Genomic DNA, 27,846 nt, shown 5'->3' on the forward strand with positions numbered 1-27,846 from the left:
TAGGGAGGTTACGTTCTAAGGAAACTCGCCTCACTTTGTCTGCACGGCATAGCGTGTTTCCTAACATGCAGATTAAGCCCATTATATAAATTAGCACAAGCCTTCTACTTAGGGTGCAAAGAAAATCATTTCCCCAAATACCCTCCACCACTTAAACTTTATTGTGGTCTTAAATTTTATAAGATGACTGAGCAAAAAAGGAAACTAAATGTCCTGAAGCTTCTCAATATGAGTTGTCGACCCCCTGCAGCCCTGGCGCCTGTGTAACAAGCAACCCCGGCACCCGTGCAGCAACCCTGGCACCCATGTAGCAACCCTACCCCCCGTGCAGCCACCCTGGCCCCCGTGCAGCAACCCTGGCAGCAGCAGCTCCGCTCCCCACGTGGCTCACGGGGCTTTCTAGGCTCAGGACACTTGGTTTCTGGCCTGTACTGTCGAATGTGATGAGAGTTTGCCTCCGTCCCACGCTAAGAACTTCAGATTTTATCCTGACTGCAATGGGGAGACTTCAGGTTGGATGATGGTTTTGAAATGTCAAGGTTACTTTGGAATAATGATGGAGGCAGGAGGGGAGGCGGGGCGATGAGTTTTGGTGGCTGTAGTGGTCTGGCATACAGAGGACTAACAGGGTCTGGAGCTAGAGGAGAGGGCAGGGTTGACAGATTAACCAGGTACACTTGACAGGCCCTGGGGATGGTGGCCCATGGGGATCACCAATGAGGAGTAGGGTTATAGCTCAGTGGCTGCTAATGAATCCAAGAGGAAGAACAGAGGTTTAGAATAACATTTTGGAAGTCTGTTGGACTGGGGCCTCTGAGAAGAAATCTCCTATAGGTAGATTTTTACAGATTGTAGACCCTGTGAGAGAGGTCTGCATGGGAGGTCAAGTGCTTTGCACAGAAATGGCAGTGGTGGCGGAGGGTGTGAGTGCGGAGAGCGCCCCCTGATGGAGGGCTGCTGGATGGGCAGCAAATGAACTGTAGAACAGCACGGCGTCTCTGCTACTGTGGTATCTAAAATAAGCCTTTTGTTTAAGCATCGATTCCAGTAGCGAGTCTCAAGGTTAAAACGGAGGACTAAAATATAGTTTATTTAGACTTGTCAATATTTTGAAAGATGAAGACTGTATTTCTTTCCATATACCACTTTTATTTTAGGCACCTGAATTGTTACTTCGACGACATTACAGGGAAGTCATTTAAGGTTGCAAAACTGAAGATAACACTTCATCTTCTCCCACTTAGTTTTTCCCCCTCTCAGTAAGAGGGCGTGCGATCACTGAAGTGACTTCTCCAGCGCGGCAGCAAATGCCACTCCCCATCACCTTCTGAGACATGGGGACCACACAATCCTCGCCTCACAGCCTTGCTCACGCACGTGGGGCCAACTGTGAGCTGCCCAATGCATGGCCAGGACTCAGCTCCTTACCTCTCGCCGGCATTCCCAGGGTCCGCAGACTCCTGACCCACTTTTTGGCCTTTGACAACGACCTGTTGAATGATACAGATTGTCACATTTTAGAACATAGTTTAAATTCTTGGTGTTTTGTGCTCATTCTGCTTCTGCTGTGAAGGGTAGATGCTCTTTGATTTGCATGCTGGGGGACGCGCCCTCAGTAAACACGTTTGCCAGAATGCACGGCGGACAGCCAGCCTGTGTGGCGGTGGCACGGTGCTCCTGGAGAGCAGCACAGCATCTGCGAGGGGTGCGGGGGCCTGCTGGCGCTTCCGCAACAGGGCGGCTCTTCCGCCAGTGGATGCCAGTGCCACTTTACATCTAAGTGATCAGTGCCACTTTATAACTAAGTGGTTGGGGGTTTTCTCAGTCTTTGAAATTTGTGTTTTCAGCAGTTTCAATTATGTGCAGCAGGGTATAAGCACATTCCACTTTCCAAGTTCAAGAAAATTATGTCTGGTGGTTGGAGTTATTTTTGAAGTTTTAAATTCTTTTTATATGGGGAAATTAACTTTTCTGGATTTTCAAAATGTTGTGCGTATCCTAAAACAAACGATAGCAGCAGGAAAAAAGGCAGGACGATCTATTGGTCTCCTATGATAAACCCTCTGACGATTTGTAGACGCTGTTATGAGAGGGAATGTCTTTCCTTGGAACAAATCCTAGGATTCTCAGATATTCACAGAAAAGAGCAATGGAAGGAAAATGTCAGTATGGACAGTCAGCTGATCCTGAGGTCTTTACTCCAAGTTCAGTTTTCCCTTGGTGCGTGCACATCCCCATCACCGTTCTTCCACACTCGGAAGACTGAACTCTCTTTGCTAGAATCTGCGAAAACCTTAGTCTTTCTTTGCGTGTGTGTGTGTGTGTGTGTGTGTTCACAAGGGGCGCCCATGCCTTAAAAAGTTGCTGCAATGCCGATGTGAGGGCCATATGGCCTTCCAGCCTGGGAAAGGCGTGGAGAAGTGCAGTGCAATTTGCAAACAGAATGGCCCGCATCCCGGAGCGATTAAACTAATCCTTTTTTAATGACTGAGAATGCTTATGTCCCAGTTCCAAGTCATCTCTCCAAAAATGATTAACAACAAGTACATACAGTTAATGTCTAATAAAGGAAAAGGGAAAGAAGCACGTTTTTGTATTGTTGTCTAAGAACACAGATTTTAACCAGGTTTTTCCCCCCTTGTAAAGGCAATTAATGGGAACATTCAAATAAACCGTGGCAAACTCCAGGTGTTTCAAAAACGAAGCAGCTGGTCATGCAGGGGCGTGGAAGGGCTTCCAGAACAGAGCGGGTTAAAAAAGCAGGTCAGAGGATAATTATATAAAGTGCCTCATGTGAAAGAAAGGTCAGAATGTGTCTTTGATGCTTTTTAAACTTTCGACATTTTCCTTTACATATGTACTTTCAAAGCTAGCCAGAATACGTCTAATCTGAAGTCTCTTTTCCTGATTTTTGTCTAGAAAATGATGAGCCCCTTTGTTCTGCAGATGTAGGTCTTTTTGGTTCTCAAATGCTTCCTTTATTCTGTCTTCAATTTTTCACTCAGGCAGCAGTGGGGCATGAGAAAGCAGGATGTGAACAGCGTGGACTGGTTTTAGGGTTTTTCTGGGATCAAGGTGAACACGGATTGAGGGCTCCCGTGTTGTCATCAGGCAAGCTCATTATGCCCTCACGGGGGCGACCGAAGCAGGGTCTGAGAAGCATCCACACTGTGCAGATCCGAGAGCCAAGGCACAGACAGGTCCAGGGGCTCCGTGCAGGTGCCCCGGCTTGAGAGACCCCACTGGGGCTCGACGGCAGGTGGTCCGGCGCGAGCGCGCACTCCAGCTGAGCGTGTACTTGCGGACTTCCTAGTAGTCGCTGCATGTGACCTTGTACCTTCACAGCAACGTCGCACTTCGGCCCTCTGTTTCCCTATCCACAAAATTAGTCATCTCTTCTCTTACTTGCTTTTTTCGGGGGAAGGTGGAGGACATCTTTTTCTCTTTGAGGTCAGAGGGCATAAGGTCCGTTTATCCGTCGCGTGGTTGACTTGGCTCTTTGAACCTCCAGTTCTGCTTGCGTTTGCCTCTAGTACGGGTTTAAAATCTATTGTTACTTTGTTTTTACTGAAGATGCGTCTCAGCTCACCTCTCTCACGTTTGCTTTCATTGTATTGCCTTTTAATCTCATAACTATGTTTCATTATAATGTAGGAAGTCGTGATTAGACATAAGTGGTAGAATTGGAGGTGACTTGATTATATTCCTCCAAGAATGACTAGGAATTTCTCTAAAGACACATGGTATTAAAAGGAAGTGGAGGAGGGACACATCTACAAGGCACACTCGCAAAAAATACTTTACTTCAGAACTCTGCGCCAGCTGTAACGGTGCTCGGGGGCCGTAACCTCTCCTTATATTAGGTGTTTTCTTGTGTTTCATCTCCCTGAAGTGGACATGTAAAGTCAGTATAACTGAACATCTATTTTAAGTTCTTCCTTAAATTTTTGTCAGCAGGTCTCACGTAGTCAAATCAACGCGTGATGGAAAAACGGGCTCTGCCGCATTGTCTGGTTACTGCTGTCAGGGTGCTTCCTGCGAGAGCAGAGACTGTTTCTGGGCCCACCGTTCGCTGCCCCTGCTTCTGTGTTTGTCAGTGCAGCTGGGGTTCATTTATTTTCTAGCACTGCAGCTAATCGTGTATGGGCTATTTGATCAGAAGCAACATTTTAACAAGACCAAAATAGCTGAGGCGAGGGAAGAATGCAGTTACATAACAATGTTAGAGCTTTTTTTGGAAGCAGCATTGAAAAACATTATCCACTTGTATAGCTCCAAAGGCCAAATAATAATTAGGGCGGCATTGTTCTGTTGGCCGTATCGTTCAAATCTGGATTGGTCCACCAGAAAGAGGAAAGTGAATTACCCCTCATTATCTTGTTTGATTTGGCCCTTTAAGTGGTCAATATTGTTAAATTGCCCTTTGGGTGGGAAGAAATTAGATTTCAGCATAAGCCGCTAAAGGTCTCTCTTCGCAGTTGGATGCCTTTTAGTGCACAAGGCTCTGGACGCCTTGTAAGAGAGAGAATTATAAATGTAGCCATTGGCTACTGATGCTCTGAACCAAACATACAAATGTATCATTCACTCAGAAATTTGCAAGGCACTTGTAAATACTGGGGGGAAAAACAACAACCACAAAAACCAAAAACCTCCAGGAGCTAAAGAAAACTTGATTTGAGATGGTAGAGTTCAGGTATATGCTCCTGACATTAGTTTTTGTGCCAAAGCTATTTCAATGAAGATAACTGGCCTTCCTTGTATCTTTGGGAAGGACCACCCAATCGGGATATACGAACACTTTGAATAACAATCCTGCCGACTGAGCCCACAGTCCCATAAAGGGAAACTATGAAGTCCGCATTGCTGGGCACTTGAATACATCCGGGGGATTAAAGAAACCTTCCTTGTAACAACTTGTGTTATCTTCTCAGAAATGTGATTTGATTTGATGAAATAAACCCTCTATTGTCATAGCAGCTGGTTTTCTGACCATTCTCTATGGTCTATTTCGAGGGAGTGTGTGGCCCTTGGCCTTGTGGTTGGGGTGGGGCAATTGGCTTGAGATCAATCCATGCCCCAGGCTGGGCAGAGCACAGGGCTGTATTGCCACACGCCTTCTGGGGGTCGAAGCTGAGCAGCCCAGGGCATGGCAGAGGTCCCTAGCTCTCCCCCACCCCCTACATTTCTGAGTTAGAGAGAGGGAAAGCATGTGATCACCGGCTGAGACGGCCACACGGAAGTGACCCAGAGTCTGCGGAGGCATTGTCCTTGTCACATGGCTGGAAACAGGCAGTGGGGTAGGGGGTGGAGAAGAGGACCAGATAATTCTTTCTGATGAGATAGATCCCTGAGTCCCTGAGGCAGTCAAATCCTTAGACCCTCAAAAACTAATCAATTCTTTTTAGTATTTAAACCCTTCTGAATTGTCTTAACATTCCAATTAGCTGAATAACGTCACCAATTAGCGAGAGCAGTCTAATAATAAAAAAGTGCCTGCCACAGAAGCAGAGATAGAATAGTTACCTTGGCATTGCTGATACTTCCTATGCTGCTGAAAGAACTTGCTCAATGTCCTTGGCACTGTGGAGACGTGCTGCGGAGCAGGTCATGCCCAGCAGAGAAACAATGCTAAGGAATGCCGGCGAGCCTTTCTAGACGCTGAAGGAACGTTTGCGGATGTGGGCACCTGTCGTAGCGTGGCAGACGAGGGCATGGCAAGCTTCGAAATGCTTCAGACAGGGCCGCCCCACGCCCAGGGTAAAGGTAAAATGAGGGCTGGGTTCTCCAGGGACAGGTAAGCAGTACTGATGTCCAACAGAACGCCTCTGTGACAGTCTCCAGCCTTTGTGGAGCGACCCCGGGTGTTTTCACATGTGTGAGAGCACCCTCTGTCCCAGCAACTTGTGTGTCCCCGTTTTGCAGGCAGTGAGTTTTTGCGAGGACAAGTCGTTTTGCCCCAGGTCACATATCCAGTGGCTCTTACCCCGTGCCACCCAGCCTCTGGTGACAAATGACCACCCACTTGCTGGGTGTGCAGGTTTTTCATTTGCGGAAAGTGTAGACATTGTACAGCGTACACAGTTAATTGGAAAAATAAAGAGAATGCCATTTGAAAAGACAGCACACAACATGTATAAACATTGATCGGACTTCTGGGTGAGAAAGGAACACCCTGAGTAATTTTTGAAGGAAAAAATAGTGCTTTTTGAGTACACAGAAATAAAAATTTCAGGTGAGAAATCCACAAATGTTTTAAAAACTCAAGACAAATGGCTAATACAGTGCATATACAAAGGGCTCACACACATCAGTGAAAAGGTCAGGGACTTGATGACAAAATGAGCAGGCAGTTCAAAAAAGGGCATTACACACACAGAGACCCAAGTACCTCACTAGTTCCCAAAACTCGTATTAAACTAGTGAAATGTGGGCTTTTTATATTCCAAAGTGGAACATATATTTTAAAATAACATATTTCACCACGTTACTCATACACGGTGGCTGGAGAAGCAGCTTTCCAGTACAGGCCGTGGACGTGGGATCGGCACCCCTGCATTAGCGGGGCGGGGGGGGGGGGGAGGGAAGGGGGGTGGACAGGGGCTTATGGTGTGTATCGGCAGCCCCGGAAATGCGCCACAGCCTGGACAGAGTAAATTTTGAGGAGCAACTTTTACTAATAAGTTAATCAATAAATAAAAATAGCCTAAGACTGATATGAAAAGAATTTTCTTTGCACCATTATTTGCCATGAAAAAGTTGACGGAAATTCGGCAACTAACTCTAAATGAAAGATGGAATGTTCTTCAGCCATGAGCTCTCCTGAGATAATTGTGTGTAAGTAGACGGTGCCAGAAGCGAGCGAATGGCACGGCGCAGACCAGACCCCGTCTCACCCACCTGTGGCTTGAGCCCCCGGACTGGACCATAGGCTGCACAGCCAAGATAAAGTGTCTGCTCTGAGCAGCGGGCCCAGTTGTCGTCATACACGAGCCCCAGGCACTCGGAGACTTCCCCGGGTTTGACTTCAGTTTGTTCGAGTCACTGTTAGTCACTCCCTAAGGGCCCGTTTGCCCCGGGCACGAAAAGAGACAGAACCTCTGGGGCCTGACAAGGGACAGGCAGTGTGAGGGCCTGAACTGTGCCCTCCCCAAGCCCCATCCATTTGCTGAAGCCCTGACCTGTTCAGAATGTGACTGTTTCGAGACAGGTGATTACATCAAACCGAGGCCATTAGCGCAAGCCCTGACCCAATCTGACTGGTGTCCTTGTGCGAAGGGGGAGTGTAGACACGCAGAGACACCTCGGTGTGCTCGTCCCTGTGAGGACCCGGGGAGGAGGTGGCTGTCTGAAAACCAAGAAGCGAGGCCTCAGGAGGAACCAGACCTGCCGGCACCTTGACCTTGGACTGCCATCCAGCCTCTTGACCTGTGAGAAAAGGCGTTTCTTTTGTTGGAGCCCCCAGTCTGCAGTATTTGTTAAGGCAGCCAGAGCAGGCTAACACTGTTACAGTTGACAGCCACGCCTTGCTTACCTGGCAGCACACACACCTGCGTGCACCTGCGCAGATCTGGCAGCTCCTGAGCACGTGAGCATGGAAACGCAGCCGAGTGCAGCGATGGTTGGCACTTCCTTCTTTCTACTTTCTTCAGGACGAACGAGTTTTCTATCATTGAAATACATGTTGTTGTATTCCAAGAAAGGCTATTTTTAAAACAACCAAAAATAACCCCTCAGTTTAAAAAGTTAAGGTCAGCTAACTTTTCCCTGTACCACACAAAAGCGCCTTTGTTTAACAAATCCTGAGATTCAGTTCAGTGACATGTAATGCACTGTGTCAGAATAACAAATGGGAAATTGCACGAAGCATTCACAGGCTTCATCTAATCGAGACGTTGTCGGAGTTGCCTCTGTTGCCTTATCAATTATGCTTTTGACAGCTTTTCTTCATCTTCCAGACCTGGACATGGTCAGAACCTGCACCCCTTCAAAAACATGGCCACTCTGAGCTTTAAATGAAATTTCTTCTCTGTGCGTGTATGTTGGGGGAACAAATGTTGAAAGAGTAACAAGGGGGTTCAGGAGAGGTTTGCAAGTGAGCTTGAGTCCTGTGGAATTAAGCTGCTGAGGAACATGGGCTTCTGATTGGGGCCGGCGATGTCAGGGTGATAGAGAAAACAGTCTGGGAGAGAAGGGTCTGATTCTGATACAGAAGAAATAAACTCGGCTGGGAGGAAACAAACCAAGACTGATGTGGCTTTTGATCAAATGTCAAAGTACAGGATACAGACAATAAGTAAGTGAGCCCACAAGCCACTGAAATATTTTAGTTATTCCCAGCTGACATCCCCGATGACATTTCCTCACTTATCATTGGAAAGAAAAGCCACTGGAAAATAAAAGTGACTTTATAAATCACTTTGCCCTTCACCAATCAGCATCTAACCTTGCTGCGCTTATGCGGGAAAAAATAACGCCAGAGGCACAAAGCTCTCAACTGTGGGAAGACTGGGAAAGGGTTTTTTAGAAAACCTCTCATCCTAAGTGGATTTGAAATATTGTACGACCCAGCTACACATGGGAGTAGTTACTTCCCACAGAAAGGCACTCGGACCGCACGTCTGTGTCTCTCCCTGAAAACCCACCCTAGGGAAGGAAATAAAATGACGATGCTGATGATGCTGATGATGCTGATGATGCTGATGGTGCTGATGGTGCTGATGATGCTGATGATAATGGCTGCTACCATAAAAACTGGGAATTTTTATGTACTCTGTTCTTTAAAAAATCATCAATTACAACAGCTCAATAATATTTAAGTTCCCAGGTGGAGAAATCGAGGGTCGCGTACGGCGCATCATCTCAGACCTGGCAAGCGGAGAAGATAGGATCTGAACTTGTGTTTGTGCGACTCGGGGCCTGCCGGCTCTCTCTCCTCTGCATCACTCCACTCCGCCTGCGCCCAGACTTCTTTCTGTTCCCTGACATGCTGCTCTTACTCCCGCATCGAAATCTTTGCCTTTGCTGCTCCTTCTGCCCAGAAAGCCCGTCCTCAGGGAGCTCTTGGGCCTGAGTCCTGCTGCTGTTGGGTCTCAGCATGGCGTCACCTCCTCGGAAGGCCGCCTCCACCACCCCATTTAAAGTAGTAGAGTACACCCCGTTAAACAGTTTTATTTTCTTTATGACACTTGTCACTATCGGGCACTTCTCTATTCTTGGTTGTGAATATGGGTCTCTCTGTCCATAGCCCTCCCCACGGATATGAGCCCTGTCCCCCGGGACAGAGCTCAGCACACAGTGACCGAGGGGCGCGGTTAGTATTTGAAGAATGGAACAAATGTGTCATCCAGTCCGTGTGAGAGGCATTCTGAGAAGGCACGACTACCCCTGGTGTTTACTAAGATTTTTTTGTTTTGTCTTTTTTTTGTTTTTTTAGAGATGCATATGTCTTTTATTTTATTTTTTTCAGGAAAAAACAATGTAATTTTATTTTTTTAAATTTCATTGTTATTCAATTACAGTTGTCTGCATTTTCTCCCCATCCCTCCACCCCACCCCAGCCGAACCCATCTCCCTCCCCCACCTCCACCCTCCCCCTTGATTTTGTCCATGTGTCCTTTATAGTAGCTCCTGTAAACCCCTCTCCCCACTTTTAGAATCTTACCGAGATCACAGAGGTGAGGCACGGTCCCAGTGACCACCAGGTGGAGATGCGGCAGAGCTGGAATGGGAGCCGAGTTGGTCTCCTGCCACCCGGGAAGCTGCGTGGCCCCGAGAGAAGTGGCGGTTCCAGGAGCCGCCAGCCTGTGTCCTTAAGTGTCCCTCTCAGGCATGTCCCTCTTGCAGAGGAAGTGCCTTCCAAAGAAGAGTGGCTCTGGAGTCACTCGAACGTAGTTTTGGCTCAGACGTACAATGAAAAGAAAGGGATAGAAAATCCCCAGTGAGTTTTGAGATTGAAAGTTTTCACGTCCTAAAGCCCAACAGAAATGAAATCGACAGGGAAGGATTACTTATGCCAATTTTAAAAAGTTAACAAAAAGAACCGCATGCTAGATTTCGCAATTTGTCTGTCAAGACGAACCTGTTAATTGGCACTTTTTCACCTGGTTATTTCCAGGGTCACTTCCGTTGCACACTATGAAGGGAGTACGTTCGAGAATTTTATTTAAGCTAGAATGACGTTAAAATGTAATGCTAGAAAAAACAAAACAGAATCACTTTGTCAATCTGTGTATCTGTATTTGGATCTACAACTCTGTCTACCTAACTGTATATAAAACAGGTGCGTGTTTTCAGGAAGGAACCAGCAGGAAAGTAAGTCAAGACCTCTAGTAACCAGTTCCGTAGGAAAGCAGTCCTCGCCAGAGTCAGAAAGCCAGAGTCGCTTAAATTCCAACAACTGGACACAGAGATAAGATTATTTGCACTTTGGCCTCCTGCCCGCAGAGGAGAGGTGCACTGTCTGGAAGCCTGGCGTGGTCGCTGGGTTTTCTATCGCCTCCCCCTCAATCCACAGCGGGGTTATTTCACCCAGGGAAGGGGCAGCTCAGGTTCACTGTGCACAGCCGTGTGCCCACCTCCTGCGGCTCACGCAGTAACAGGGTGCATGTGCCCAAAAGTTGCAAACGCCAATGTTCATTGATTTTCTTAGGGGTAAAATTCAGATTTGATAGGGAAGTTTAAGAGATATTTGTCCAAAGTCAGCATATATAGTATTTTGAAAACTCTCGTCTTTCTTTGTTTTCTTCAATAATCATCATATTCAGGATTGTTTTTACTTTAATGTTCAGGAAAAGGAGTTGTACTAAAACATATGGGACGATGGCCATCAAAACAGATCACAGTAAGGGGAGGCGTTGTCTGGATGTCGTCACTGCGTTTGCTCCGGCGGCTCAACTCCCGGTGTTGAACTGCCCGAAGAACCTCACGGGGCTACACGTAATGAACCCGTGTGGTGTGGGCTGGCTTGCTGTGTCCCAGGTACTATTTTAGGTGCTTTTTCATGAATTCCCACAAAATAACGTATGGATTCTTCCTGTGCTCATGATGAGGAAACTGAGGCAGAGAGGTGTGAGGAGAATTGGACAAAGTCCCCTTCGGGGAGTGTCAGACCTGGGACCCTGGCCCAGGCAGGCGTCTGGCTCCGGGGCTGGGCTCTGGGACTGAACTGGGCTGTCAAGTGTGTGTATTTTGCATGATTCCCACCTAAACAGGGTTCCGGTTGCCTGCAGTGCTGGAGAAGTGAAGAATTACTTTGGATCCAACTGCTCCACACAAATAAATGTTCCCATTACTTCAATATACTCCTCGAAGTAGCCAGTATGTTCGATGAATATGTATTCTAAAAGCAACTGCATCTTTCCTGACTTTGCCAGCGATCATCAATTAGAAATTTTCTAACGCAGATTCCGGAGCAACGCTAGAAATAGCTCTGATTTTTTTAGCTGTACTTTCTAGGTAATGGATGCTGAGCTTTGGGAATATGTCAGGCTGTTCATGGGCCCTTATTAAATAATGCTACGTTGTTTTTAGGTTTTTAGCATCTCTTTGGATAGTCTCCTGCATTCTTTAGACATGGCTTCACATGTTACTTATTCCTGTTTTATGTTGCTTCTAGAACATTCTCTGCTCCTGACTTATTACTCCAAATCATCTGGGGGTCCCTAGGAAAATCTGTAAGGAAGCTCATAGGGTTAGTATGGGACACATGGGTGAAAAACTCCCAATGAGAAAATGGTTTGTGTTCTTGTGGGTTAGTCTTCCAAATGGAACGTTTGTCACGGCCGTTAGGCCCACAGAGTGGGTGTAAGCGCCTTTGGCTAACTTTGTAGCCAGAAGCGGGAGACCCCTTCTCCTCGACACTTTCCCTGCCTGACGATAAGCGTGTTCAGGAACGTATGTGGGAAAATGTGCCTTTGGAGTAAGTGGCTGGAGGAGAGAGAGAGAGAGGAGAGAGAGGAGAGAGAGAGAGAGGCTGGTCATTCTCCTAATTTCTTAGTGTGATACAGACATCAGAGTAGAGAGTGATTCTTGGGGCCTCTGGGAAGGGGCTGTCCCGCTCCCCATGCGTCCAGCCCAGCCATGTGGCCAATATTCTGTGAAACAGGATCTGGTGACAGCGGCGCCTTATCTACGCCAGAGTGAGACTGGGCCCTGCAAGGTCACATGGGCAGTGGGCCTTATCTCGATGGGAAAACATATGGGTATTTTGGATAACATACAGAAGGAGACGAGTTCATGCAAAGAAAAAAAAAGAGCCTTAGCGAATGAATAAACTTCAAAGTGTACTTGGGTTTTCTTCACTTCTTTTGTCCCAGGAGAGTGGTGAGGTGGCTCGTGTTTCTCTCTCGGGGCCCATCACATCCGTCTGCCTTTGACAAGAGGCTCCGCATTCCATCTTCCCACAGGCAGCAGGGACATTTTGCTTGAAGAACTGGGGACACTTCATATGTTGAGAAAAACCACAGTGAGGCTGACCTTTGTTTCACTGCGACCTTGACCTCTTCCTGACGTGGGGTGTAAAGTAGCTGCAGGTCTGGGCCATGAGGGGTCACAGGGAAATGAAGATTTGAAAAAGAAAGATTACTGTTGGCGCTAGGAAATGCAGTGTTAGGAGAGGGTGTATGTGTGTGTGTGCGCGTGTGTGTGTGTGACTTCAGGTTTTCGGAGCAAAGTTTGGGTAGTCTCTATCCCATTATATCACCCACTCTCGGGTTAAAATACGAGGAAATGACGTGCAAGGGTTAGTGCCTGTGAAGTAAACACCACTCTGAAGTTTAAAACTCTTTTAGTTTTATTTTTTTAAGAGATTTTATTTATTTTTAGAGAGGGAAAAGGAGGGTGAAAGAGAGGGAAAGAAACATCAGTGTGTGGTTGCCTCTCGAGCACCCCCTGCTGGGGACCTGGCCCACAACCCAGGCATGTGCCCTGACTGGGACTCAAACCAGTGACCCCTTGGTTCACAGGCCGGCACTCAATCCACTGAGCCATACCAGCCAGGGCTAAACCCTTTTAAATATTAAAGTTGAAAGTGGATGTGAAGTATCTCTTAAATGTGTTTCTGAAGTTTAAGAACCCTGAATCCAGGCTATGGTATGTCAGATGCTCCAAATCTGTCAAGATGATTAGCAAATTGACATTGAAATAAGACAGGAAGATACAACTGTGGAAGAAATGAGACAGCAGCAAACACCACGCTGACTTGGACGTCGCTTGTGTGTGGGCTGCATGAAAGGGTTGCTGGTGGCCAGGGGGCAGGAGGGTGGGGATAAAACTGAGGCAGGCGCTTGACGCTGGCCTTGCCCTGCCAGTGCGCACAGGGAGCCGAGCGGGAGACGAGACAGCCAACGTCAAGAGCTTTGCTCTCCGCCCTTCGCTCTCTGGGCAGGTGTCTGGCCGGAGGTTCTGGAAGCGACTGGTAGGAGGTGTGTGGATTTTTCCCCAGGTTTACTGAGATATACTGACATATAACACTGCGTGCGTTTAAAGTGCACAGCCCGATGATTTGGTGTGCACACACTCGCACACACTCGCACACACGCAGCCACGCCTGCACACGTTTACAAGTCTGTGATGAGAGCATTTAAGCCGTACTCACAGCAGTTTTCCAGTGCACGGCACGGTGGTGTGAGCGGTGGTCGCCATGTGGCACATCAGTCCCCAGAACCCGGTCGCCGGAGGTGTGTGCCCTCCCACCAGTGTCTCCCCGTTTTCCCCACACCCCAGGGTTTGGTTTGGTTTTGTTCTCTTGAAAAATGCTGCTCAAACAGTCCTGCTTGTCTTAGCAAAATTGATTACATCCTAAACATGTACTGTTGCCTCTCAAACTTTTTCTTTTGACCTTCTTGTTTGTTAAATTATCGAGTTTGCATATTAGTATATATGTCTCTGCTAGCAGTTTTCAACCGGTGTGCCACAAGAATTTTTAAAACACGCAATACGTGCCTCTTCTCCCTTAGATTATCAAATTAAAAAAATGACAACAGCCAACACAACAATACCCATTTGGTGTGAATGAATCAGAATTACACCTATTTGGGGGGGTCAGATGAGCCAATAATGTAATATATTTTTTGGTGTGCCGCAGAATGATGAGAAAGGTTGGGAATCGCTGGTCTGTTTCCGTAGGTGTATGTACATTACAATTGCTCTCTCTACCCTTTAAACTGGTATTTTTTCCAGTTTTGCTCTATGTTATTATTCTCAATGTTGCCTTCTTGGTGCGGTCTTGTCTAGGCTAATCTCTGTTACTGTCACCGTGTAAGACAAAGAGCTGCAGGCACCAGAGCTTAAGTCACCGGCCACAGTTCCACAATTTGTAATTGCTATTTGTGTGAAGGGCCGGCCACTTTCAAAATCTGTGCCTTTGATTTCTGTGATAATGCACATGCCTCCTCGTAGTATGTTTTTTCTGTGGTATTATCACATCCACTTCTGCATTTGGAACACTTGTGTGCCTGTGCTATAATGTCAAGCTGAACAGAAGAAAGTGGGCAGTCCAGCCCAGCCCCTAAGTGAGGGGTCGGATGCAGCCTGCTCTGCAGCATCAGACCAGGTCTTTCTTTATCTTTCCAGTTGTTCAATTACAGCAGCCCCAATTTTCCCCCATTGCCCTCCCCTGCCCTGCCCACCCCCCGCTCCCACAGTCAATCCCCACCCTGTAGTCCATGTCCGTGGGTCCTTCCCCTTCTTTTTTCCCTTACCCCCCTGCTCCTCCCCTCTGGTCACTGACAGTCTGTTCCCTATTTCCATGCCTCTGGTTCTATTTTGCTCATTTGTTTGTTTTGTTCATTAGATTATATGGTATTTGTCTTTCATGGCCTGGCTTATTTCACTTAACATAATGCTCTCCAGGTCCATCCATGCTGTCATGAAGGGTAGGAGCTCCTTCTTTCTTTCTGCTGTGTCGTATTCCATTGTGTAAATGTACACAGTTTTTTGATCCACTCATTTACTGATGGTCACTTAGGCTGTTTCCAGCACTTGGCTTTCATAAATTGTGCTGCTATGAACATTGGAGCGCATAGGTTCTTTTGGATTGGTGTTTCAGGGCTCTTAGGGTATAATCCCAGCAGTGGAATTGCTGAGTCAAAAGGCAGTTCCATCATTAGATTTTTGAGGAAAGTCCATCCTGTTTTCCACCGTGGCTGCGCCAGTCTGCATTCCCACCAACAGTGCACTAGGGCTCCCTTTTCTCCACATCCTCTCCAGCACTTGTTGGTTGTTGATTATTATGATGGCCACTCTCACTGGTGTGAGGTGACATCTCATTGTGGTTTTAATTTGCATCTCTCTGATGGCTAGTGACGCTGAGCATCCTTTCATACATCTCTGGGCCCTCTGCATGTCCTCCTTGGAGAAGTGTCTGTTCAGGTCCTTAGCTCATTTTTTAATTGGATTGTTCATCTTCCTGGTGTTGAGTTGTGTGAGTTCTTTATATATTTTGGAGCCCCAGCCCCATCTGAGGTATTATTGCCAAATAGATTTTCCCACTCGGTTGGTTCCCTTTTCACTTTGCTGGTGTTTTCTTTAGCTGTGCAGAAGATTTTTATTTTGATGTAGTTCCATTTGTTTAGTTTTTCCTTTATTCCCTTTGCGGTAGAGGACATATCAGTAAAAATATTCCTGCGTGGGATATCTGAAATTTCCTGCCTATGTTTTCCTCTAGGACTTTTAAAGTGTCACAGCTTATATTTAAGTCTTTTATCCACTTTGAGTTTATTCTTGTGCATGGTGAAAGTTGGTGGTCGAGTTTCATTTTTTTTTGCATGTACCTGTCTAGTTCTCCCAACACCATTTGTTAAAGAGTCTATTTTTACTCTATGTTATTCTGCTGCCCCTTTTGTCAAATATTAATTGACATGGAGACTCAGGTTTATTTTGGGGCTCTCTATTCTGTTCCATTGATCCGTGTGTCTGTTCTTACGGCAGTATGAGGCTGTTTTGATTACAGCAGCCTTGTAGTACAGTTGGATAGCAGGTATTGTGATCCCTTCTACGTTCTTCTTTCTCAAGATTGCTGAGGCTATTTGGGGTCGTTTTGGGTTCCATATGCATTTTTGAAATATGTGTTCTAATTCTGTGAAGCATGTCATTGGTATTTCAATATGGATTATGTGGAGTCTATAGGTTGTTTTGGGTAGTATGGACATTGTGATGATGTTAATTCTTCCAGTCCATGAACATGGTATGTGCTTCCATTTCTTTGTGTCTTCCTTGACTTCTCCCTGCAGTGCTGTGTGGTTTTCCGAGTCCAGGTCTTTCACCTGCACGCAGAGTGTCTGGGCATTCACACCATCTCTACGCACTGCACCGGTCTGGCTCCCCAAGGCTGGACACTGTGGATGCCACACCCCTGGTAGGAGCGCTACAGACAAGACCCTCACTGCCTTCCCTTCTGACTGTTGTCGGCCCCTCCTTGTCCCTGCAAGTTTGAGGGTTTTCCAATGGGCTTTGCTATTTTGTTTCCAGTTTAGAGTTAAAGACAATACCAGATTGTTTTTGAATTATATTGCCTTGACCAATTTCTCTTGATTTATTGCCAGAAATGTCAAGTTCCTGCTATTATAATTTGTCATTCATGATTTGTGGCATAACCCCCACAGAAAAAGTCTTCAAGTTTGATTGCTCTTTTAGAGTGAGGCTTATTGGGTTTGCATATTACATATAAGTCATCATTGACACCCTTTACATTTTTTTGCATGATTTGGGTTATTAGATGGCTGTTCATAACCAACACATACATCTTCCTTACTCTTGTTATGCTTTCCAGAAAGTCTTTGCTCAGACCATTACTTTGTAACTATAGTCACATTTATTACATCAATTCTTTTGATTTTATAATACCACAAGAAAATAATATTAATTATTCAAGATAAATGATGGTTATTTATTCTTGTACCAATGCAAACCTTCAGCTACTTTCCATTCCTGAAGAAGAAGAGGACTAGTTTTGAAAGCCTACTGCTGCCAGAGGGGGATCTTACAGCACGCCCCTAAAGCAATACACTTTTAACCACTTTCCCAAAGCACATTTTTCCATACTTACACTGCCCTGCTTTCATGCACTCTGTATCCATGTACATGAATAAAAACCAACAAATGCTTTTTAAGTACTCCACAGATGAACACCCATCGGAAAGTGAAAGCCACACAGCTTGCTACGTGCTAGTCCTCTGTGTGGTCGGCGCAGCGGAGGAAGCATTAGAGGTGTCTAGTTGCACTGCACGGAGGCCGGAACAAACCTCCCAGCCCGAAGTAGTTCTCGCTGGGTTCAATGGCCGGAACCTGCGCTCTGGGTCCAGGGTGCAAGGGTACCAATGGGTCTTTGAGATTACCCTAGAGTCAACGAGAGCGTTTCCTTTGGGGGCTTCTATCTCTTATACCATCATCTACATTTTAGGGGGACTCCATGAGACCTGTTTTGTTTTTCTGGTTTTCTCTCATGCACCTGCCGCTCTGAGCGATGATGTGGACGTGTTCTGAATGGAAAAGCTCAGCGGCCGTGTGGGAGCGACAGGCACCATGGCGTTGAGACCTGCCGTTGGCCCTTCTGTGTTTAGGGAAGTCAGGCAGATGTGCAGCCAGTTCCTTCGGGGGGATAGGAGCAAAGCCCAGGGAACTAAAGACAGAGAAAATGAATGGCCAATATGGTCCTGTGGTGAACTCTCATGTTAATGCTAAGTGTTTCTTGTATTTGGGTATCAGCAGTTGGAAGTCTTTTAGTTCACATTTAAAATCACAAATAGGAGTGATTGTCTTTTCACAGCAGTCAAATGCAGTCTCCATAAATTAATTTATGGAAAAACTGATCTTGATATTGAGTAGAGGCTCTTTTACTTTAAAATCTTCAGAAGTCTAGATAGTCATCCTAACGCTACCTGGATTTTAGTGACATAATCTTTTGATATCAAGCTCTAAGACAAGAATCTCTCATTTTCAGATTAGCGAGAGAAAGTTTCCTACCCAGATGTCTGCCCAGTTTTTTAAAATGTATATTCATGCAATGAAGGAGAAGAGGGTTAAGTGTGAATAAAATTCCAAGGTAAAGAAAATCCAAATTTGAAGTTAATTTTTTCTTCTCCTTGTAATGACATCATTTCAATGGAAAGTAGTTTCTCGTGGCTGGGGCGGGACACCCACGTTGCTAACCAGTCATCTCACTGCATTAGTAAACAACGTTTTCCAGTGAACAAAAGCCCCACGTTCTGCATGGGACCTCATGGCCTGGGGCCAGGGTGCCGGGTTTGGGAAGGAGACCCCACTGTGGGAACCGGACAGGGAAGGGGTCCTTGGACGTCAGGGAAACATCTCTGTAACAGATCACGTCCTTTTTTAAGCAGCACTGTACTTTGCCGTGTATAATGCGCACCCACGTTTTGTGGGCATCGTACACAAGATTATTATGCCCGTTATTACACCCACGGCATGTAATCATTATACCCACGTATAGTGTGCATCCTTATTTTTCCCTCAAGAATCTGGGCAAAAAAGCGCACATTATCCACAGCAAAATACGGCGTGTTGCCGAATCCAGCAGTGGGAGCCGTGTTTTGTGGACGGTGGATATTCAGACATTATTTATCAGGAGGAAGGAAGGAGGGAAGGAAGGAAGGAAAGAAGGTGGGGAGGAAATTGTACAACAAATTAGTAGTATTTTATTACACATGTACAGCAGCAAAAAATATCAACTTTTCTCTAACTTCAGACTATGTTAGTGATATAGACATAAAATTATGGGTAGTATCTTTTTACATTTTTGAAACATGAATAAAGAGCTAAATGGAGAAATGAATACAAGATTCTTCTCCCCCTTAGGACCCTGTCTGATTGGTCACTGGGGAAGCGCGGGTCTGTCCGCTCTCAGACCCCATGTCTGCGGTCCCGTCCGGCGGAGAGAGCGCCCCACCTGGCTTCACACAGCCACAGCGCTGAGAAGGAACCTGTCCCGCCACCAATGTGTGCAGGCGGACTGCAGCCCCCCACATGCCTGCGAACAGTGCAGTGGCCTTAGAGGTTCTGCCCTGCAGCTGATGGGGGAGCCCCGCAGGGAGTACTGGGGCGATCGGTGTAACCACTGGCTGACACAGTACAAATTGTGAGAACACAATAGGCAGGAAAACTGTCCATGATGAACATTCAGGAAAATACATAAGTGTTTGCCTCATCCCAGCTGGCTCCGTCTGTCTGTGTCTTTAATTTGCTTTGAACTTGTCTCTTGAGACTGGGGGTCCCATGACAGTGCTTATTGTTTTCTGAAATATTCTTGACTCTTTTTAATCCAGGCCTGTCCAAATAAGGTCAAGTTCTACAGGTCTCCAAGCATAATGCAAATTCAACTCTTCAGTCATTCAGAAAAAAATAGTGTTTCTTTGTCACTGTTTTGGTGCTGGTATAGTTGTCTATGTGGATTTTGTTTCTCAATTCGGAAAACCAGAGACAGCAGACTAAAGAATTTATAAGAATTTGTAGTGAAATAATTATATAGTGGACTTAAATAGTGAATTAGTGAATGCATAGTGAACTAAATCATTTTACTGAACATAAGAAATAATAGTGAACTGATAGGAAGTTATCAGTTGGCCATGAGTGTATTCTTCTGAGGCTTTGGTCAGATGGCCCACCTTGCTTTGTCAGTACGACGAGATATATGTATCAGTCCTCATCAATGAAGTTTTAATACATTGCCGTCACCAAAATGCTAAAGATTATTATGAACAGTCAAGTAATTCCAAGCAACCTCAGAAATCCGAACGGAGCACTTTTAAATTCAAATTGATTCAATATTTAAATTCAATATCCTGGGGGGAGTTTTGTCCACGAGGTTAAAATGAAGCATAAAACAGGCTGGGCTTTTTCACAACAAGATGAGCTCGTTGAGCCGAGATGGGCTGCAAGCGAGAGGGAGGTGTGCCAGAGGCCGGCTGCACCAGGTCTGCAGGGTAACACCTGGGTCATCTCCCTGCGCAGGCTCAGGTCTTGCTTTCCTCCCCGGACATCAGCGGGAAGAATGTGAGTTATTGGGTATTAAGAATTCAACCCAAACCCGGCATTAGAAGCATTTGGACTGAAAAGCTCCTTTTAAAACACAGCAACTGTCATTTTTTTTTTCTCTTTTAAAGGAAATCCATCAGAAAAGCAAAGGTTTCCTACACGAGCAAAGGGATCACAAAACTAATAAAACTCTCAGGTGCATTTACTGTGTACTTGCCGTGTCATTTTGCAGTGATGCCGTGGTCTTCGTTGACATTAATCGTCGTTCTCCTTTAGAACGAGGCAAGGCCCCCCGCCCCCGCCCCCATTCCCGGGCATGTTTGGAAAGCAGACAGAAATTCACCCGGCACCCCGGGACAGTGGAAGGAAGCGGCACGCACGACTGTGAGGCCGGGATTTTGTCGGGGGAAGGCACGAAGGAGAGCAGCCCAGCGGACAAGGGCGCAGGAATGTTTCATCCCGAAGGAGCAGCCTCTATCCAAGCAGCTTTGGAGGATCCTTCTGTCACTTCTGCTCCTGTGAACAAAGGGTGACAAATGAGCTCGCTGCTTTCACTCCCAAGTCTGAAGGAGTGTTTCAGACGCAGGGAAAGGGTGCCGCTCCTGCTGTGGGCGTTTTGGTAGCAAAAGGGCAAAGCTGGCGTTGATTTAGAATGGATTCCCAATGGGCATTGACCTTGAAAGGCATGCTATTCCATAAGCACTGAAATGCGTGCTACTTCTTTTAATAAAGAACAAAGAAACCCTGCTTTTTATCTTCCACGTTTAGCTACGTGGCTAGAACATCAGAATTAGTAGTTAATACATACTTTACTAGTTTCAACTGTAACTAAATAAACACACATCAGAAATATATTGATATGTTTAATAATCATCCATTTATTTCTCATATTAAAATCTCAGTGGAACCAGAAAAACTGTGAGACTAATACCAGAATATCTGATGGTTGGTTTTTGTTGTTGTTTCGTTCTGGTTTTGTTTTTTGGGGTTTTTTTTGCCAGTCTCTGACGTATACTTATGAATGCGTGACTCTTATATGTCAACAAGGTTAAATAATCGGGCAGTTATTTGGGGCGGGGGATGAAGAGTTTGCCAATCTTTTTTTAGAAAAAACAACTTGTTTTCACCCTGTGTCATGCGGGCCACTTGGGGGTGTGCTCCGTGAGAGGGCCCCAGGAGGACAGGGACGGCAGGGGCTGACGAGTGGGCAGAGAGGCTAGTGCACCAGTGGGGCAAACAGGCGCGCGCGTCTCTGCCGCTCCTTCCCAGTCCCGGGTGCGCTGCAGGACCTGACCGGGAGCGTGCTCTCCCTGCCTCCGCAGCGCCTCTTTCCTTCCATGCACAGCCTGGCTCCTATCATCCCCGTCCCCATGCTCACACCCAGCACACAGGCAGAGAGAGTGACAAAGAGCATGTCCCCTTTCTTTAAGGACAGGGTCCAGAAATGGGACATTTCACCCCCACTTAAAGGTCCACGGTTGGACCTTTAGGGAGGCACTGAGCCACGAGGGAATTTTAAAGAGAGAGGCTTTTTCAGGATAGGTGTTCAGCCACTGACCTGAGGGGTTCTGTCCCTAGAGGAAGACAGGGAACGGGCACGGAGGGCTTGCTAATCGTCATAAACTGCAGCAAGGGCATCTCCACTGCTCGCTGAAGTTTCTTTCTACTTTAAAATTCATTAAGACTGAAAGACATTTATAAAGACCTCTTATAAGGAATTTATATTAGCCCAGGCTGCCTTAACAAAATACTATAATGTGGCTTTTAAAAAAAACCCAGAAATTTCTTTTATCACAGTTCTGGAGACTGGAAGTCAAAGGGCAAGGTGCCGGCAGGTGGCAGGTATGTGGCGTGTGGTGGGACATCCCCCCTGGGGTGTCAGGGACCTCTTTCTCTGTGTGTTCTCACGTGTCCCCTCCTTGGAGCACACGGAGAGACAGGAGAGAGAACACCAGGCCGCTGCTTCTTTTTTTGTTTGTGGTTTTTTTTTGTTCTTTGGGCCATCGCTTCTTACAAGGGTACCAGTCCTGCTGGATCGGTGCCCCGAGTGGAGGGCCTCCTTTAGCCTTAATTATTTCCCTAAAGGCATTGTCCCCAAATACAGTCACATTGGCAAGCAGCGCTTCAACGTGAATTGGGGGGAGATATAAACACTCAGGCCATAGCAGAGTTTACTAAAAAGCCATAAACTTTTATAGTAAACCTGGTTAAGCCTGGCTTCATCATTTACCTCTCCATCGACAAAATGAAGGCGATGAAAGAGACCGGGGCTGCTTTGCCCGCTAACAGCCCACGACTGCATGAAGCATCTGTAGTCGGTAGCGCCGCTGGTTTTCTCCCTATCTTTTCCTCGTGTCCTGTGCACTTAGTGTCAGAATTGTATCAGCTTTCTATGATTAATGTCAGCGCTGCGTACTGCACGAAGTGAATCTTTGACAAAGTCCAGGGAGACGCGTCTTCAAACCATGGCTTGGCAATGACGCTGTTGAGAAGCTCCAGTTGCTTGAGGGCTGGGAGGAAAGGGAAGTGTGTGAGTGAGGTGTCGTGTGGCTCCCACGTCAGGACACCCTGCTGTCTGGGCGAGGGAGGAAGCGGGGGCAGATGAAAGCATGCAGGGTCCGGCAGAAGTGACGCCTGCTGGAGTGCGGTGGGTAGGGTGATAATACGGGTGTGATAACGTATAGTTTTAATGTGAACATTTCACCCATAGTGTATATGGTGTACTTGAGTGTGACTGTCGTGTTATAGAATTACATGCTTATGATTTTGTAATAAAAGATTTTGTAATAAAAAGCGGCTTTATTTGTGCCAGACCCTGTGTTTCGCCAGGATCAGAGAGCAGGGCCAAATTTTCATCTCGCTCGTCCGCTTCTGACCTGATCCACCAGGGTCACTAAAGAACAGATGGCTTTTCTATGACTATGGAACGAATTCCTTAGTAAATCTACAGTCTCTGGCACGTGTTCCACCATAAAAAATAGCTGTGAACTATTTTGGAATTGGACTTCCCCGTGGTGGGATTATGGGAGCGGAGATTCAGCACCACTGAATGGGTGTGACGGTGCAGTGAGGGACGGCTGACCGCTGTCTGGCACTGAAGGGTGGTGGGGCCAGTGGCTCAGGGACCACAGGCAGCTCTGGGTGTTGAAGCTTGGCCACAACACTCACTCAGGTCCCTGGTCTCCAGCAAGTGTTGTCACCTCCCCGAATAGCAGTGCATTCCTGGCAAAACCTGGGATCGCCGCGGCCCCAGGGCCTCTGTGCAGGCTAGTGTGGTAAAAAGTGAGACCTTCCCTCAGTGCTCCTGAGCCCGAGGCCCTGACCACTGTCCTCCCCTCCTCTACGTGTTCCTCCCCACGCTGGCAAATCCACTCCCGGGGAGCCGTCATGCCGCGTCTGGACTCAACCTCTTATGCAAGCCAACGGCGTTCTTGGCAGCCTTGTGGGATGGAGGAAGAACTGCCCTGTAAGTGACTGAAGGGTAGGACTGTTACCGCTCACGCTGGGGGTCACGTTGGACAGCATTTCAACCACGCAGAATTTTTAATCAAAGCAAAGGAGGTCAAGGGCTGCAAGTGACACATGAGGGGGCACTTGCCGGGCCCCAGAAGGACGCCAGGCTGTGACTGTTCAGGCGTCCTCGGGCCTGGTGACGCACCAGCACTGAGCATTTCTGCGTTTGCATTTGGAGATGAAAGCTCATCAGGAACTCCCACCCTCCCGGCAGAACAACAGGGACCACCGCTTCGGCAGCTCCGTGGTTCGGTGGGTCCCTGCAGAAGCCTAATGCAAAAGTGACTCTGATGACACTTTAGAGTAAAAGTCCCACTTGTTGTGTACAGATCACTCAGAAAACATGTTTATTTGAACATCCTCATGCAAAAGCAACATTTTAAAATAACTCTCTTGCCAACAAGATTATATTTGCTGCATTCCTTGTCTGTTACGTCATAAAAAATTGAGGCTTTTAAAGGTATAGTGTACATTACAGATGCCTTTATACTAAATCTTGAGATTTTTGTCCCAAATATATTAAAATAAATTAAAATACCTACAGTATTGCAAAGAGGGAAAACAGACACGTTTCTATAACTAAAGACTTCTGTGAGTTTTCGAAAGTATTTTCTAAAAGCTTACAAGCATCAATCATAAACTTAAACATTTTTACATTGCCTAAATAAATAACTGAGCATCACAAGGCTTAACATGCCTTTTACTGCCCTGGCGATGGCTGGGACAAGCATGTCGTCAGCGTGTACTCCATCACGTGTTCTGTTTGGTGATTGCTGGCAACTGACCGCTGTTTAACGTGTCCAGGAAAGTCTGGTTGTTGGAGTCAGTGCAAGGAGACTGTGGAGCAGCAGACGGGCACCGAGCACCGCTGGCCTGCCAGTCTCGGACCTCCCAGCAGGGAGTCCGGGGCAGGCTAGGGACACAGAGAACGATGGGGTACAGGAGGGAGGAGTAGGAGAGGTTGTGGGCGCAGATAGAAGATCTTTTCTCAAAGTAAGTCAGCGACAATTGCATTCCTACCCTGGCATCTCCTAATGTCATACAAAGAGGGGCCGACGTGGAACTGAAACATTGAAAGGGAAACCATCCGTGAGAACAGTGCCCGGCATGATCACACATAGAGGAAATGCAGATTAAAAGCACTGTAAGAGACCGCGCCACACCTACTAGAAAGGCTACAGTTTAAAAACTGACAGCCTCAAATGTTGGCGAGGACGAAGAACCCCCGGGACTCTGACACGTAACTGGTGGGGCTGTGAAATGACCTCACCTGTGTTCCAGACACACCTGTAAGGTGGCGTGAGGAGCTGAGAGAACTGGTTTCATTCATTTGCTGCTCACTTGAACTAGGACATGATAATTACCTATGTGTTCTTTCCTGGCCCAAAACACTGATTTCCTAATTCCCTTCATTTTATTGAAGGAATAAAATCCTTAGCTAAGACTTGATTTTTTTTCAAGTATGTTTTATGGAATTCAGATGATAACTTTAAGTGTCTCTGATATCTCTGGAAATTTTCCATGAATCCAAACTGAGTACAATAAGCGAACAATCAATCTTTCGTTAAAAGCCTCTTTGAGTCAGAGCTAGTTCCATAACATTTCAGGTTAAGATGGAAGAAATGTATTAGCCAACATCCCAGGAAACATTCTGAGGCCTGAGCACGCTCAGTTCCCCACGCTCCCCCGAGGCGCAGAGGTGGGGTACCTGCGTGAGGAGGCTGGGCCAGGTGCTGGGTGCAGGTCCCCCAGATGCACAAAAATGTCTTCCACGTGCACCTGTCGGGGCCTGAATCTAACTGGACTGCGATTGCATGGTTAGGTTTTCACTGAAAAAATACACGTATATTTGTAACTAATGGCATCTGTTATGAATTAGTTTCATACGGTGATGTGCTTGAATGAAATGTGCATCTTCTTGATGATTTACTCCAAACGGAGAGACTGGATCTGCCATCTCCCGTCCATCCCTATTAGAACCAATCATATGCATACAACAACGTGTATACGTGGCATGCATTTCCCTGCCTATTATTGAAATGATCGTTATGTAGCCTTGGAAACTGTGGGCAGTCGCCGAAGGGAGACTACTTTCAAATCACTTGGCCAGGATTCCAGATGTCAAATGTCAAGGGCTGGATGCCAGCACAGCCGCACTCTTGTCTCTCCTCCTGGTTAGTAATTATCGGCCGTCTCCAATGGTGCAGCACGGGAGCCAGGCCATTGGGAGAGGCAAGAGTGCTGATGGCTCCGCCCATTTTAAATGCAGTCCCTCCTTGTTACTCTTATTATCTTAATCTCAAAGAAAAACTACCCTTCTATTTATACATTCAAGAAATGCCCATGGTAAGGCTGTCCGTGTTCGATATATGTTACGGTAGAGTGGAATTCTCTAAAACTAGAAGGTGAGATCATTATGAATGAGTTTCTCCAAGTTCTTCAGTTTGGAGAACAAAGAATTGTCTGTGCTTTCGCATAAGCAGTCGTGGTCAGGAGGGCTCCCGCCGGTCTTCCACCTCCTGTCCTCACAACCCCCTGCCGCGGGGCTGTGTAAGACGGACGGGCGCTGACGTGGCACTGATGTGTTCATGGCATATCATGCGTGATAACGTGGCATTGGGTCGGAGGGGTTGACCACACAGTCGGTCAGGAATCAGTCTGCTGCTTCTCCACAATGTTCGCATCCACGTGCTCTGTGACCTGCAGGGATTTGCCGGGGACGTGTTCACACTTCCCCACAGTGAGGGTGGTCCAGGCCTGACCAGGGACATGAGCGGACCTGGGTTACAGCCACCCTGTCCGGCTCAGGCTCACCTGGGACCCTGACCGAATAGACTCAACACACAGCAAGAGCTAGTATTTCCTGAACCCTCACTGTGAGCCAGGCTCCCTTCGGATGTGCTCATCTGTGGTGGGTGCTTTCCTATTCACCCAGTCCCCAGGACGGGGGCACTATTACTACCTCTCCAGCTGCAGAAACAGAGGCTGAGAGCTCAGGAACCTGGCCCCGACTGTGACCGGCAGAACCACGCTCATCCTTTGCTCCACAGCCTTGGCCCGGTGCCTGTCGCCGCTCCTGACTAGCAGCCTGACTTTACGTTGTCTGAGGTAGGAGACAAAAGGACGAAGGAAAGTCACTGCTGATTCTCACACAACACGCAGAATTCGAGGTGCGGTCCAAAGTCGCTGAGCCTGAAACAAGTGCCCAGTGAAAGCTTCCTAAGATGCCAGCCTCACGGTCTTTAAAAGTGTCGCTGACTTTACTTGTGAGTAGAGATCTATTTAACTTTTACATGCAAAGGCATGAGGAGCCTGTTGGGTATTTTTAAATTTAAAATTTTTTGTCTGCATGTGCATCATCATTCATGAAGGAGTCTACAGAATTTGAAAGGCTCAGAAACACTGATGTAAGTTAACAATACGTTTTCCTGCTGGACAGTTGTCCCCAGTGGTGACAGTGAAGTGCCTGGAATTATGAGCCAGCCACGGACAATGCGGTTCAAAGGGACATTCAGTTCCCAGGTGTGAGGCTTCTTTGGAATTCAGTTTTACAACTTACTGGTCCTAATGCTTCCTCACATCTGGTAGAAAAAAATTCACACCAGAACCTCCATTATTGTAAACCTGGGGCTGTTGTTCAGCTCCGAGGCTAGACCACATGCTGCAAAGGTGAGCTGCACGCTGAGGACCCTGGAGACCCTAGGCTCTACTCGGAAGTTAAACGACTAATTTCTGGTGAGCCTAACAGCTCACAGTCCATGAACATTGAAACATGACCACCATCATCTAATGGGACTTTCAGGGATGATGTAGCCAAGTCATCCTAAGTTATAATGACTCACCACAATCCGTCAGTGCTTCTGTGTCCACTTTTAAATACTTAGCGCAGCCGTCATCTCCAGTCCCAATAGCTCTAGACTTCAGATGCTGCGGATGGGGAAGCTGGACAGGCTGTGGCTGACTCTGGGGTCATGGGGCTCAGAGGCCTGCACCTCGACCACAAACACGTGGGCACCTTCTCAGGGAGGACATCTGTGCAAGAACAGCCATGCGAACGTTAGGCCATTTTTCTTTTGAAGTACACACACCTGTGTGGCAAACAACAGCATCAAGGGAAGACTTCACACCGCCGTAGGAGCAGGGAGATGGTCTACCCGTGTCTGCCGACCGTTGTTCTCGTTCACCGAAGGGGCTGCCCGGGCTCAGCGCCCTGGCGGCGGCGTGGCCATAAACAACCCCCGCTCAGTGTCTCATCATTCTTGGGCCGTGGTCATAACGCTTTGATGCTTTTCCTAGAGACAAATTTTCCGTTCCTAATTCCGGCCCTCAGGCACGAGTTCC

Source organism: Desmodus rotundus, chromosome 9 (genome assembly GCF_022682495.2).
Source record: "Desmodus rotundus isolate HL8 chromosome 9, HLdesRot8A.1, whole genome shotgun sequence".
NCBI lineage: Eukaryota > Metazoa > Chordata > Mammalia > Chiroptera > Phyllostomidae > Desmodus > Desmodus rotundus.